The 10489-nt window shown below is 44.6% G+C and overlaps 1 pseudogene; it reads right to left on the bottom strand.

Annotated features, from left to right (window-relative positions):
• Positions 1-8338: 8338 nt before the first annotated feature.
• LOC115467963 lies at positions 8339-8706 on the bottom strand (annotated as a pseudogene).
• Positions 8707-10489: the final 1783 nt, after the last annotated feature.

Below are 10489 nucleotides of genomic sequence, written 5' to 3'. Positions count from 1 at the left end.
GAAAAATGGGACACAGTGAACCTTGGCAATTTGGTGTACCTTGATGATGGGTATTTCAATGAAGACAATGCAAATATCAACTGTTGTCAAATATTTTGCGTGTTTATATAATAAAGATAACTTTTAAATTAAAGAAGCTGAAAAGAGTACACATGGAGGGGCATAATCAAACGAAAACGCCTATCTCCATGGGCGTTTATCTCCGAGAACGGGTCCGTGAAGGGGCGGAGCCAACCGTATTTTCGAAAAAAATAGACGCCCATATGTTATTCGCTACTTTGTGAGCTGGGCGTTTTTGTTATTCAGTGATAATGGAAAATGAAAGCGCCCAGCTCAAAAACGAATACATCCAAGGCATTTGTTCGTGGGAGGGGCCATGATTCGTAGTGCACTAGTCCCCCTCACATGCCAGAACACCAACCGGGCACCCTAGGGGGCACTTTTACAAAAAAAAAAAAAAGGTAAAAGAGCTCCCAGGTGCATAGCACCCTTCCCTTGTGTGTTGAGCCTCCCAAATCCCCCTCAAAACCCACTGCCCACAAGTCTACACCATTACTATAGCCCTAAGGGGTGAAGGGGGGGCACCTACATGTGGGTACAGTGGGTTTGGGGGGGTTGGACGACTAACGCATTAAGCAGCACAATTGTAACAGGTAGGGGGGGGGATGGGCCTGGGTCCACCTGCCTGAAGTCCACTGCACCCCCTAATAAGTGCTCCAGTAACCTGCATACTGCTGCCAGGGAGGTGGGTATGACATTTGAGGGTGAAAATAAAAAGTTGTGAAACGTCATATTTTGTGCTGGGAGGGGGTTTGTGACCACTGGGGAAGTCAGGGGAGGTCATCCCCGATTCCCTCCAGTGGTCATCTGGTCATTTAGGGCACTTTTTGGGGCCTTATTCGTGGAAAAACAGGGTCCAGGAAAAGTGCCCTAAATTCTCGCTAAAATCGCATATTTTTCGACCATTATCGGCGAAAGGGCGCCCATCTCTGTTCGCCCGATAACCACGCGCCAGTTCCGCCTTCGACACGCCTTCAACACGCCCCCGTCAACTTTGTCCGCATCCGCGACGGAGTGCAGTTGAAAGCGTCCCAAATTCGGCTTTTGATTATACCGCGTTATTCGTTTTTGTGAGATAAACGCCCATCTCCCGATTTAGGTCGGAACTTGGGCGTTTTTCTCGTTCGATTATAAGCTGGATAGAGTGACACATTGGGACATTTCCCCTTTTTTTGTTCACCGACTCAAGTATCTTTATTTGGAGGAACTGGTGAGGAGAGACTTGGCAAACTGTGTCTTGGGTTGCAGGGGGCTATGTTGTTAGGTGTGAGGAAGACAATTTGAAGGGTCTATGTGTTGTGACTGTATGTGAATTGTGTATTTCTGTCAGTGGTAAGATATGTGCATGTCTGAGACAGGGGCGTAGCCATGGGTGGGCCCAGGCCCACCCACTTTCCGTCCAGGCCCGCCCGCCCATGTCGCTCGCAGAAATTCGTTGTCCTCCCCAGTCCCCGCCAGCGCTGCATTCTTTTCTTCGATTGTCGCCGGCAGCGCTGCCATTCACACAGGCAGCTCCGCCCCCCTTTGCCACGTCCATCTGGCCCTATGTACACAGGAAGTGCATCAGAGTGGGCCAGATGGACGCGGCAGAAGGGAGTGAAGCTGCCTGTGTGAATGCCAGCGCTGCCGGCGACGATCGAAGAAAAAAATGCAGGTACTGAAGCTGCCTTGTCTCTTCTGCTGCGCCGGTTGAAAGGGTTGCTGGCAGCGTGTAAGAATCACTGCTGCTGGCTGAGTCTCACCTGAAATCCTTCCCTCTGCCATGTCTTCCCCCCCAACTATTAAGTAATTTCCTGGGAGGAACGCGCAGCAGAGGGAAGGCTTCTGGGTCATCATCAGCAGTGCAGCAATTCTCTCTCTTACATGCTGCCAGCAACCCTTTGAAACATGCTGCGGTGCCGTGATGCTCCTGATGCTGCATGGAGGGGGGGTTGGAGAGAAGATAAAATTGTTGGACTGCTTGGGCATGGGAGTGGAGGGGAGGGAAAGAAAAGAGATGCTACACAGGGGGTGTAGGAGTGAGGGAAATTGTTAGGGAGGGGAGGGAGAGATGTCGGGGGGTGTAGGAGAGGGAGACATGCATGGGAGAGTAGAAGAAAGGGGATCATTATTGGGATATGGGGGGAGAGAGGGGGATAATTGCTGGATGTAGGGTAGGGTGGGGAGGGAAGGAGGGGTGAATGACAAAAGGAGAAATGTTGGACCTGGGAGGGAGGGGAGGAAAAGGTACTGCACAGGGGAGAGAGGGATGAAGGAGAAATGTTACATGGTGGTGGAAGAGATGCTGCAAGGGGGGGAAACAGATGTTAGACTTGGGATGCAAGGGTGAGAGAGAAGAGAAAAATAGGGAACAATGTTGAACATGAGGGCGGAGGAGGGGGAAGAAGGAGGGAGATGTAGGATCCAGGGGTAGAAGACAGTGAGGGAGAAATGCTGGAATGTGGGTGGGAGGGAAGAGGGGGAGAATTGCTGGCCCCTGGGGGAAGGGGCAAGAGGAAAGAGAGAAAGGACAGGAAGACGCTAGGCGGGGATAAAGGGTGGAGAGAGGAGAAAGAGGGAGCAGATGCTGGGCTAGAAGGGTTGGAAGGAGGCAGACACTGGGATGGTGGAACCATGTGGAAGGCCAAGGGGGTGGTAAGGAAATGAACGAGAAGATGATAGTGATTACGGGGAGTAGATTGAAGACGGAAGGCTGGAAAAGGAGTGAGATGGGGAATAGGAGAGCTAGTGGGTGAAAGAAGGAGATGGAAATCAGATAGGTATCTGAAAAGTAAAAAGGAAAAGGATTAGAAGATGAAATTTGAGTGGACAGAGAGCAGGAAAGAAAGAAAAAAGATAGGAAAGAGCTAAAATGAAACAAACATCAATATGTCAGTGTAGTGAGGGAATGGAATGAGCGTGGAGAAAAGACAAATGAATAGCAGCTGCTTGAAGGAGAATTAACATAAAGACAGGAAAGTGGAAAAGAGAAACTTGAACCAACATAATGGAAAAATAAAATGACCAGACAACAAAGGTAGGAAAAACATTTTATTTTGAATTTATTAACTGAAATTTGTTAGCTTGAGAAATGTGCACAGCGGATATCATTTTATTGTGTTCAGTAGAAAAAAAGAAATATATTTCTGATTTTATTTCTCCACTGTAACATGCCAAGGTTCTGAGTTCAATTTTTGTCTACATATTTTTATTTCTAATTTGTGATCCCTTGTACTGTATTTGGTGAGAGTCTAGGCCCTAGCATGTCTAACACTAGTCCCGACCCTTGCTGTAGCTGGTGGGGATCCCCAACCTACATCAGCTGAGGACCTCCTCTAAAAGCAGCTAAAACTCCCTTCTACTAAGCTTGGCAGATGGCGGCAACATCCTTGAGCCACCGATAACTAAGCATGCATGGGGTGCCAGCATTGGTGACTCAAGGCATTGTTGCTATTGCTGCCTGCCAAGCTTGATAAAAGGGATTTGTGGCTGTCTTCGAAGGAAGTTTTCAGCTGACAGAGCTTGGGGATCTTTATGAGCTAAAGTATATTTTGAATTGGGAGGTGCCAGGGGAGATGTGGAGAGTGCGGGGAGGAAGGGGGCAGAGACAGAGAGAAAATTTTGTGCCCACCCACTTTGGGCTCAGGCCCACCTAAAATTGGCCGTCTGGCTACGCCACTGGTCTGGGATGTCTTGTGGATGTCTGGACTGCATGGGAGATGCTGGTCAGAGTTGGGGGTTGGGTCTGATGGTGAGCGGGAGAAGGTATAGGATGGGGGAGTGTGTGTCAGGGTATCTAATAGGGGTATAAAATGTGGGAGGCTGTCAGATAGTTGGTGCTTGGGAGGGCATAGAGGTATTCATATTCCTCTCCCCCCCTCACGCTCAGGCCCTTTTTTCTCCCTCTTGTACTTTTCCCTCCTCCCTCTTCCTCACACCTATATTCTACTTCCTCCCTTCCTACTCCTCTCCTTGCAATCACTCTCCATCCCTCTAGTCTGTCCTTACTTCTTCAGCCTGCTGCTCTTCCTTACTGCAGCTGGGATATCTTGACCTCTTCGTGTGGTGTGGAGCTTGGGATCTCTGCAGTGCACTCAGTTCATCTTCATTGCAGCTACAGCCTGACCTTTTCTTCCTGTGCTGTGAGGTTTGGAATACCTATAGCACCTAGGGGTTATTTTACAAAGGCGCACCAAAAACTGCCCTGCGACAGTGTGGGTATGTGTTTTTGGCGTGCACCAGACCCTTATTGTACCGTGTCTGGAAAAAAGGGATTATTTTAATGGGCTCAGAAAAAGAACATATGGCAAAATAAAAGCCAGCGTGTGTCCATTTTCAGCCTTAGACCTTACCGCCAACCATTGACTTAGAGGTAAGGTTTCACACGCTACCTGGGCAGTGAGCATGTAGCGCATACCAACTGCCATTTACCGCCGGGTAGGTGCCCTGTAGTAGAAAATATTCTACCTCATGTTTTTGGCACATGCCAAATTCAGAATTACTGCCCGGGCATGCAGTAGCCAGGTGGTAAAGTCGATTTGTTGTGTGCTGGATGTGTGTAGGCCTTATGCACCTTTGTAAAAGGGCCTCCTAGTGAATGGTTGTTGCAGGTGTGCCCTGCTCTTTCCTTCTTGTAGCGCCTCCTACTGTTCCTTATGTATGAGTTTGTGCATGCACAAATAAACCTATGGGTACAGATGGACAGACAGACAGATCCTCCCTAATAGGTGCTATTGTTCCAGCAAGACATGCTTAAAAATGTTCTATTCCTCCATAGTTTTAAGCATACAAATATAACTGGTTAGCTTTGCAACTAATTTTAGGGCAGCCTTTTTGTTGTGCTAACTTTAGCTGCTTACTTAACCAGTTAGTGGTTGAATATGGCCGCTAACTGGTTAAGTCCCGGCTGCTCCCAGGTTCCATCCAAACTCCATCCACAGACATCTCCAGCACTAACCAGACAGTATAGGGGTGGTCTGTGGTGATATTCAGTGACATTGTCCGGTTAAGTGTCGCTGAATATCAACACTTTGTTGGTCACAAGCAATTAAACCAGGCAGGAGCTTCTTCTTCCCAGTTAAATTGCTTTGAATATTGACCTGCATTTTGTAGAACACTCACACCTGCCAATGACATGGCATAAGAGCGTGAGCATACACATGGGTGCAAAACTAGCACTATGAAGCACTATATGTGTTTTCCTATAACAAAGATATATGGGAATATAATACTTGGCACTATCCAGCATCAATAACCTGACTTACATATACAGACCCAGACTTTTCATCTCTAAAGCCTCGTCCTGCATACAAAGACTGCTGATAAGATTATCAGTGTATTAGAATAACAAGGTTATTATGCTAAATTGACGTCATGGCCATAACAGCTAAGGACTCTTTGGAATTACCCTTGCAGTTGGAGAGACATTATGACTGGCAAAACTGCACATTGTTTGTGAGACTCTGGCTCTTTACCAAGGTGCCCCCTCAATGTGGTGCCAGTGAGAAAATCATGTGGCCCCTGAAGTCACAACAATGATGATAACAATGCTATGTGGACGTCATCCACAAGGCCAGAACGTGCATTATCAGTACAGCTGCAGTTTGTGATTTCTCCATAAATGGAGATAAAGGGCTGCTGTATCAACATCCCGTGTGAGGAGCAAGCCTGTGTCCGGATCAGACTGACCATCTGAAGAACACTGCTATCTCGAGGTCTACATCAGGTTGTCATGCACCTTTGTATTAGCGCTCTGTGAGGATAGAGTAGCCTGACTAGATTAGAATTCCACCTAGGGATTTATGTGCATTTACTCTGAGCTATTTCTGTGATGAGATTGGCTTTATCTTCATTCCTGCTTTTCTTATATCTGCTGCTACCGTAAATAAATAATTACCCTATTTTTATAATTGGGTGTAGAGTTAGTTCTTTCTATTATTTTGGGTGCAGCGAGCTTGGATCTAAGGATAAGGGCGAACAGACTTGCTTCTGACACTTCACTCACTAATGTTAGTCTTGTTTGGGACTCATTACTTGCAGAATTTATACTGTGTCAGGTACCCCAATAACACCCCAAAAGTGTGTTATCTGTATTGCATCTACAGGTATGCCAGTGCTGACTGTATGCTAGTGTTCTAAAATAGAATCTTGGTGCCAGGATGCCATTACAGAATTGGCACAAAATTCATGATATTGGAGCACCTAGAATTGGCAAGTAACTGATTTTTATGGAGAAGATAGCACATGCCAAATCAGCATTACCACTCGGCTACCACATGCCCCGGGTGGTAATTCTGAATTTGATGTGCGCTAAAAATACACAGTAGAAAATATTTTCTATCATGTGGCGCTTACCTGGAGGTAAATGGCAGTGGGCGTGCACTGCATGCCTACAGCCCGGGTACCATGTGAGACCTTACTGCTAAGTCAATGGGTGGCAGTGAGGTCTCAGGCCAAAAATGGATGCACGCTGGGTTTTTTTTTGCCGCACGTCCAGTTTCCAGCCCCTTAAAAAAGGCCCTTGTTCCAGAACATGGCAAAAACTGGCCTGGCGCATGCCCAAAAGATGCGCCTGCACTGCTGCAGGCCACTTTTTGGTGTGCCTTAGTAAAAGGGCTCCTAGTTTCTTTAACTCTGAATTCCTGCAAGATGGGTGTACAGTGCATTCTTCCATAGTAAAGGTTATCAATAGAAATCAAACAAAATAAAACATGGAAAAGAAAATAAGATGATACCTTTTTTATTGGACATAACTTAATACATTTCTTGATTAGCTTTCGAAGGTTGCCCTTCTTCCTCAGATCGGAAATAAGCAAATGTGCTAGCTGACTAGCATGCTTGAATGTTTTCACTTATATACACTGTCAGCTAGCACATTTGCTTATTTCCGATCTGAGGAAGAAGGGCAACCTTCGAAAGCTAATCAAGAAATGTATTAAGTTATGTCCAATAAAAAAGGTATCATCTTATTTTCTTTTCCATGTTTTATTTTGTTTGATTTCTATTGATAACCTTAAGAGTGGACTAACACGGCTACCACACTTCCATAGTAAAGAAAATAAGATTGTTTGCATTGAAAAAGAAGTGAAATAAAAGCCTGGAATGGTGTAGTAATAAACCCTAGTGCAAAAGTACTTATGCTGGTTTTCAGATTAGACCAATTTTGATTTATGGAGGTTTTATTCAAAATGTGCTGAAATTCCCAGTGCTCTCTTCTGCTTAAAAGCTTATTCCATTCCGATCAGCAGGTAGAAAAGCCTGCAGCATAAGCTCTCTCTTATTGCCACTTTCCTTCACACTTTCCTTTTCTTAGTTTGAATTTACTGATCTGTTTCTGTAGACATAAAGCTGGATTAACAGATAAACAGCCTAGAAATCATAATAATTGAATTTGAAAGGCAGATGCCTGCAGTTTGGTTTAAGATAAAAGTCACCATCCTGAACTGAGGAGGAAAGCGAAGGAAGGAGAAAGAAGGAATTAAAAGGTGTTTAATTGACTTGGATTGATGTCCTCACTCTTGCCCATTTGAGAGTCATTTTCAAAAATACTTAAGTAAACTGAGCAATCTGAAAATTGTTTTCACTCCATCTGATTACATGTGGGTTTCCTTAGCATTCATACTTTTAGTTGGATTGATATGTGTTATGAGTGAGACTGGAAAATGAGATGCACAGATTGTATTTCCAAATCTGTGCCTCTTATTTTACAAAGACATTTCCTACTGGCATAAAAATGATGAAGGAAGATAATGGATCACAGTATATTAATATTTACTTCATTCACAGCAGGTATTGGTGGGTTTTTACTTTACAAGTACCCTTATTTTATTAATACATTAAACAATTATTTTATCCTAATCTTTTTCACTAGCATTTCACATAGTTACAAGTTCAAAATAGTCATGAGATATTGTTTTTAAAATGTAGTTTTATGTATATTTTCACCTATGTATCACTATTTGTTTATGTAATTTTGTTTATTTAGATTTTGCTCACATGTTTTTCAGTAGTAGCTCAACATGAGTTATGTTCAGGTACACTGGATATTTTTCTGTCCCAGGAGGTCTCACAATCTAAGTTTGTACCTGAGGCAATGGAGGGTTGAGTGACTTGCCCAAGCTCACAAGGAACAGCAGTGGGATTTGAACTGGCCACCTCTGGATTGTAAGACTGGTGCTCTAACCACTAGGCCACTCCTCCACTGTGCTGTTTTAGAACATTGGGCTCCTACCACAGGTGTTCACACCAAAACACAACCACGTCGAGTCAGGCGGTAAATAAATCCTTGACAGCGACACAACTACAGCCAACTACTTTTCGGGGTTTCCCTCTCTGTCAATTTTGCAGAGGCCTACCCACTCACCCAATTTCTTCTTGTCATCAACCTTGATCAGGTTGATCTGATGTTCTGCACACAATGCCTCAACCAGCTTCACATACATGGGTTCATCGCAGTTGGAAGCAAGAACACAAAGGTGGGCTTGGTGCTTGTCCAAGGCTTTGGCAGCTTCTCTAATACCACGAGCTAAGCCATCATGGATTAGTGCGGTCTTAAGCACTTCTTGCAGGGCGGTGTTAACATCCATTACATCTCCAGCAGCAATGCCTTCCTCGGTCATCTTTGGATGATCGGCGGATGTCTTGCGCCCGGTGCTGAACTTCTTCGGAGTCCACAAGAAAGATTATTGTATTATATTTTTCAATTTTTAAAGTTGACTCTTGATGAAGGCTTGTATAGCCAAAACACAGACTGTGTAGAGTCTACATGTCTTGAGACGTGATTATTTTATTTTTTTTATTTATTTAAATTTTCCAATATATCACCACATAAAGTGAATATGCAATCGGCATTATTTAACATTAGGAAACAAAAATGATAAGTATATATCTTTACAGCCCATTTGTCCACAAATTAAAGAAATTTGATTCCAAGATTAAGGAAATTAAAAAAGAAAAAAAATACAAAAATTAATAATCAATAGATGCTTCCTCTGGTTCAGACCCCAGCCTGCTAAATTAGGGAAGGTTTACTATATACACATCAACTCTTGCATCAATAAACTCAACTGTTTTGGATCTACAAACTGAAAATGTTTACCCTCAAGCATCACATTACAAAAACAAGGAAATCGCAAAACAAAATTTGCTCCCAATGCCACCACCCTGGGGCGAAGTTCCAAAAAGGCCCTTCATCTCATCTGTATAGGCCGTGAGAGATCTGGAAAGATACGGACCTTTGAGCCCAAAAACAGATTTTCTAAGTGTCTCAACGAAAGCCGTAGTACGGCATTCCTATCAGGCTCCAACTCGAAAGTGGCAAGCAGAGTTAACCTCTGAGTAACTATTTCTAATGAGCTTTCTAGGAATGAGGTAAGATTCATTCCCTCCCCTATTACGGGGGGGGGGGGGGGGTTCCCACCTCCACTCCAGTACTCCCGATGTAATAAGCCCGTGTAATGGGAGGGAGTGAGTCCTTGTCCATTCCCAGGATGTCCACCAAATATTTTTTAGCCATCTCCAAAGGAGAAATTAGCAGCAATTTGGGAAAATTAAGAAACCTAAGGTTAAATCTTTTAGTCTGATTTTCAAGGTATTCAAGTCGTTTATGTAGGAAATTATTGTCTTTAACCAAAGCTGTTTCTATAGATCCCATTTCTTGAATTTTGATATCCACACGTTCCAATTTCTGGGTTTGCTGTGCAGTCACTTGTGCTTGAAGCAGGGCAGCCTCAGAAAGAACTTCAATATCAGAAGAATTCTGCTTTAAAGTAGTTTGCATAGAGGTTTGGATATTGTAAACCATGTCCCATAGTGACTCCAGCGTCACAATTGCTGGTCTAATCACTCCACTAGCCACAGGAGATTGAGATAGACTATCAGCCCGAGCTAACTTGGAAACAATAGCTTGAGGCAATACCTTTGAAGCCTGTTGTAGTAATGTTTCCCGAAGTTGAGAATCTATCTCCGTTGCTGCAGTCACACCCTCAGACAGGACCAGCTGAGCCACTTCGGCATCTGTCTCTGAACAGCCAGCAACTCTCTTCCAGGCTGGGGAGGTGCAATTCGCTCCACAGGGCTCAAGGAAGCCCCGTTTCCACTCTCAATCGACTCTGAAGGGCCGAGAGCTGCAGTGGGGGTCGAAGTTCCCTGAGGACCCGGTTGCTGCCTGGGAAATTGCAGGGTTGTTTGTTTCATCGTGGAGGAGGTCACAGGAACCGAGGGAAATTCCTTTATCTTCCCCCTCCGCTTCCCCATGGTTAACAAGGCTACAGAGGCACCGAGAGAAACTCACAAACACAGCAGCCTCCAGGAGCAAACACAGGTGCATCTATTCACAGCGCCATCTTGGAAATCTGTGTCACCCCAGGTCCAGTCCTAGATTGAGACGTGATTATTAAAGCCACACTTTCAGCAGTTTGGAGTGACTTGATATGTATTTTCCTTCCTTCCA

This window comes from Microcaecilia unicolor, chromosome 4 (genome assembly GCF_901765095.1).
Source record: "Microcaecilia unicolor chromosome 4, aMicUni1.1, whole genome shotgun sequence".
In the NCBI taxonomy this organism is placed as follows: Eukaryota; Metazoa; Chordata; class Amphibia; order Gymnophiona; family Siphonopidae; genus Microcaecilia; species Microcaecilia unicolor.
The sequence above is the reverse complement of the archived record's forward strand: the minus strand, read 5'-3'. Positions and strand labels throughout refer to the sequence as shown.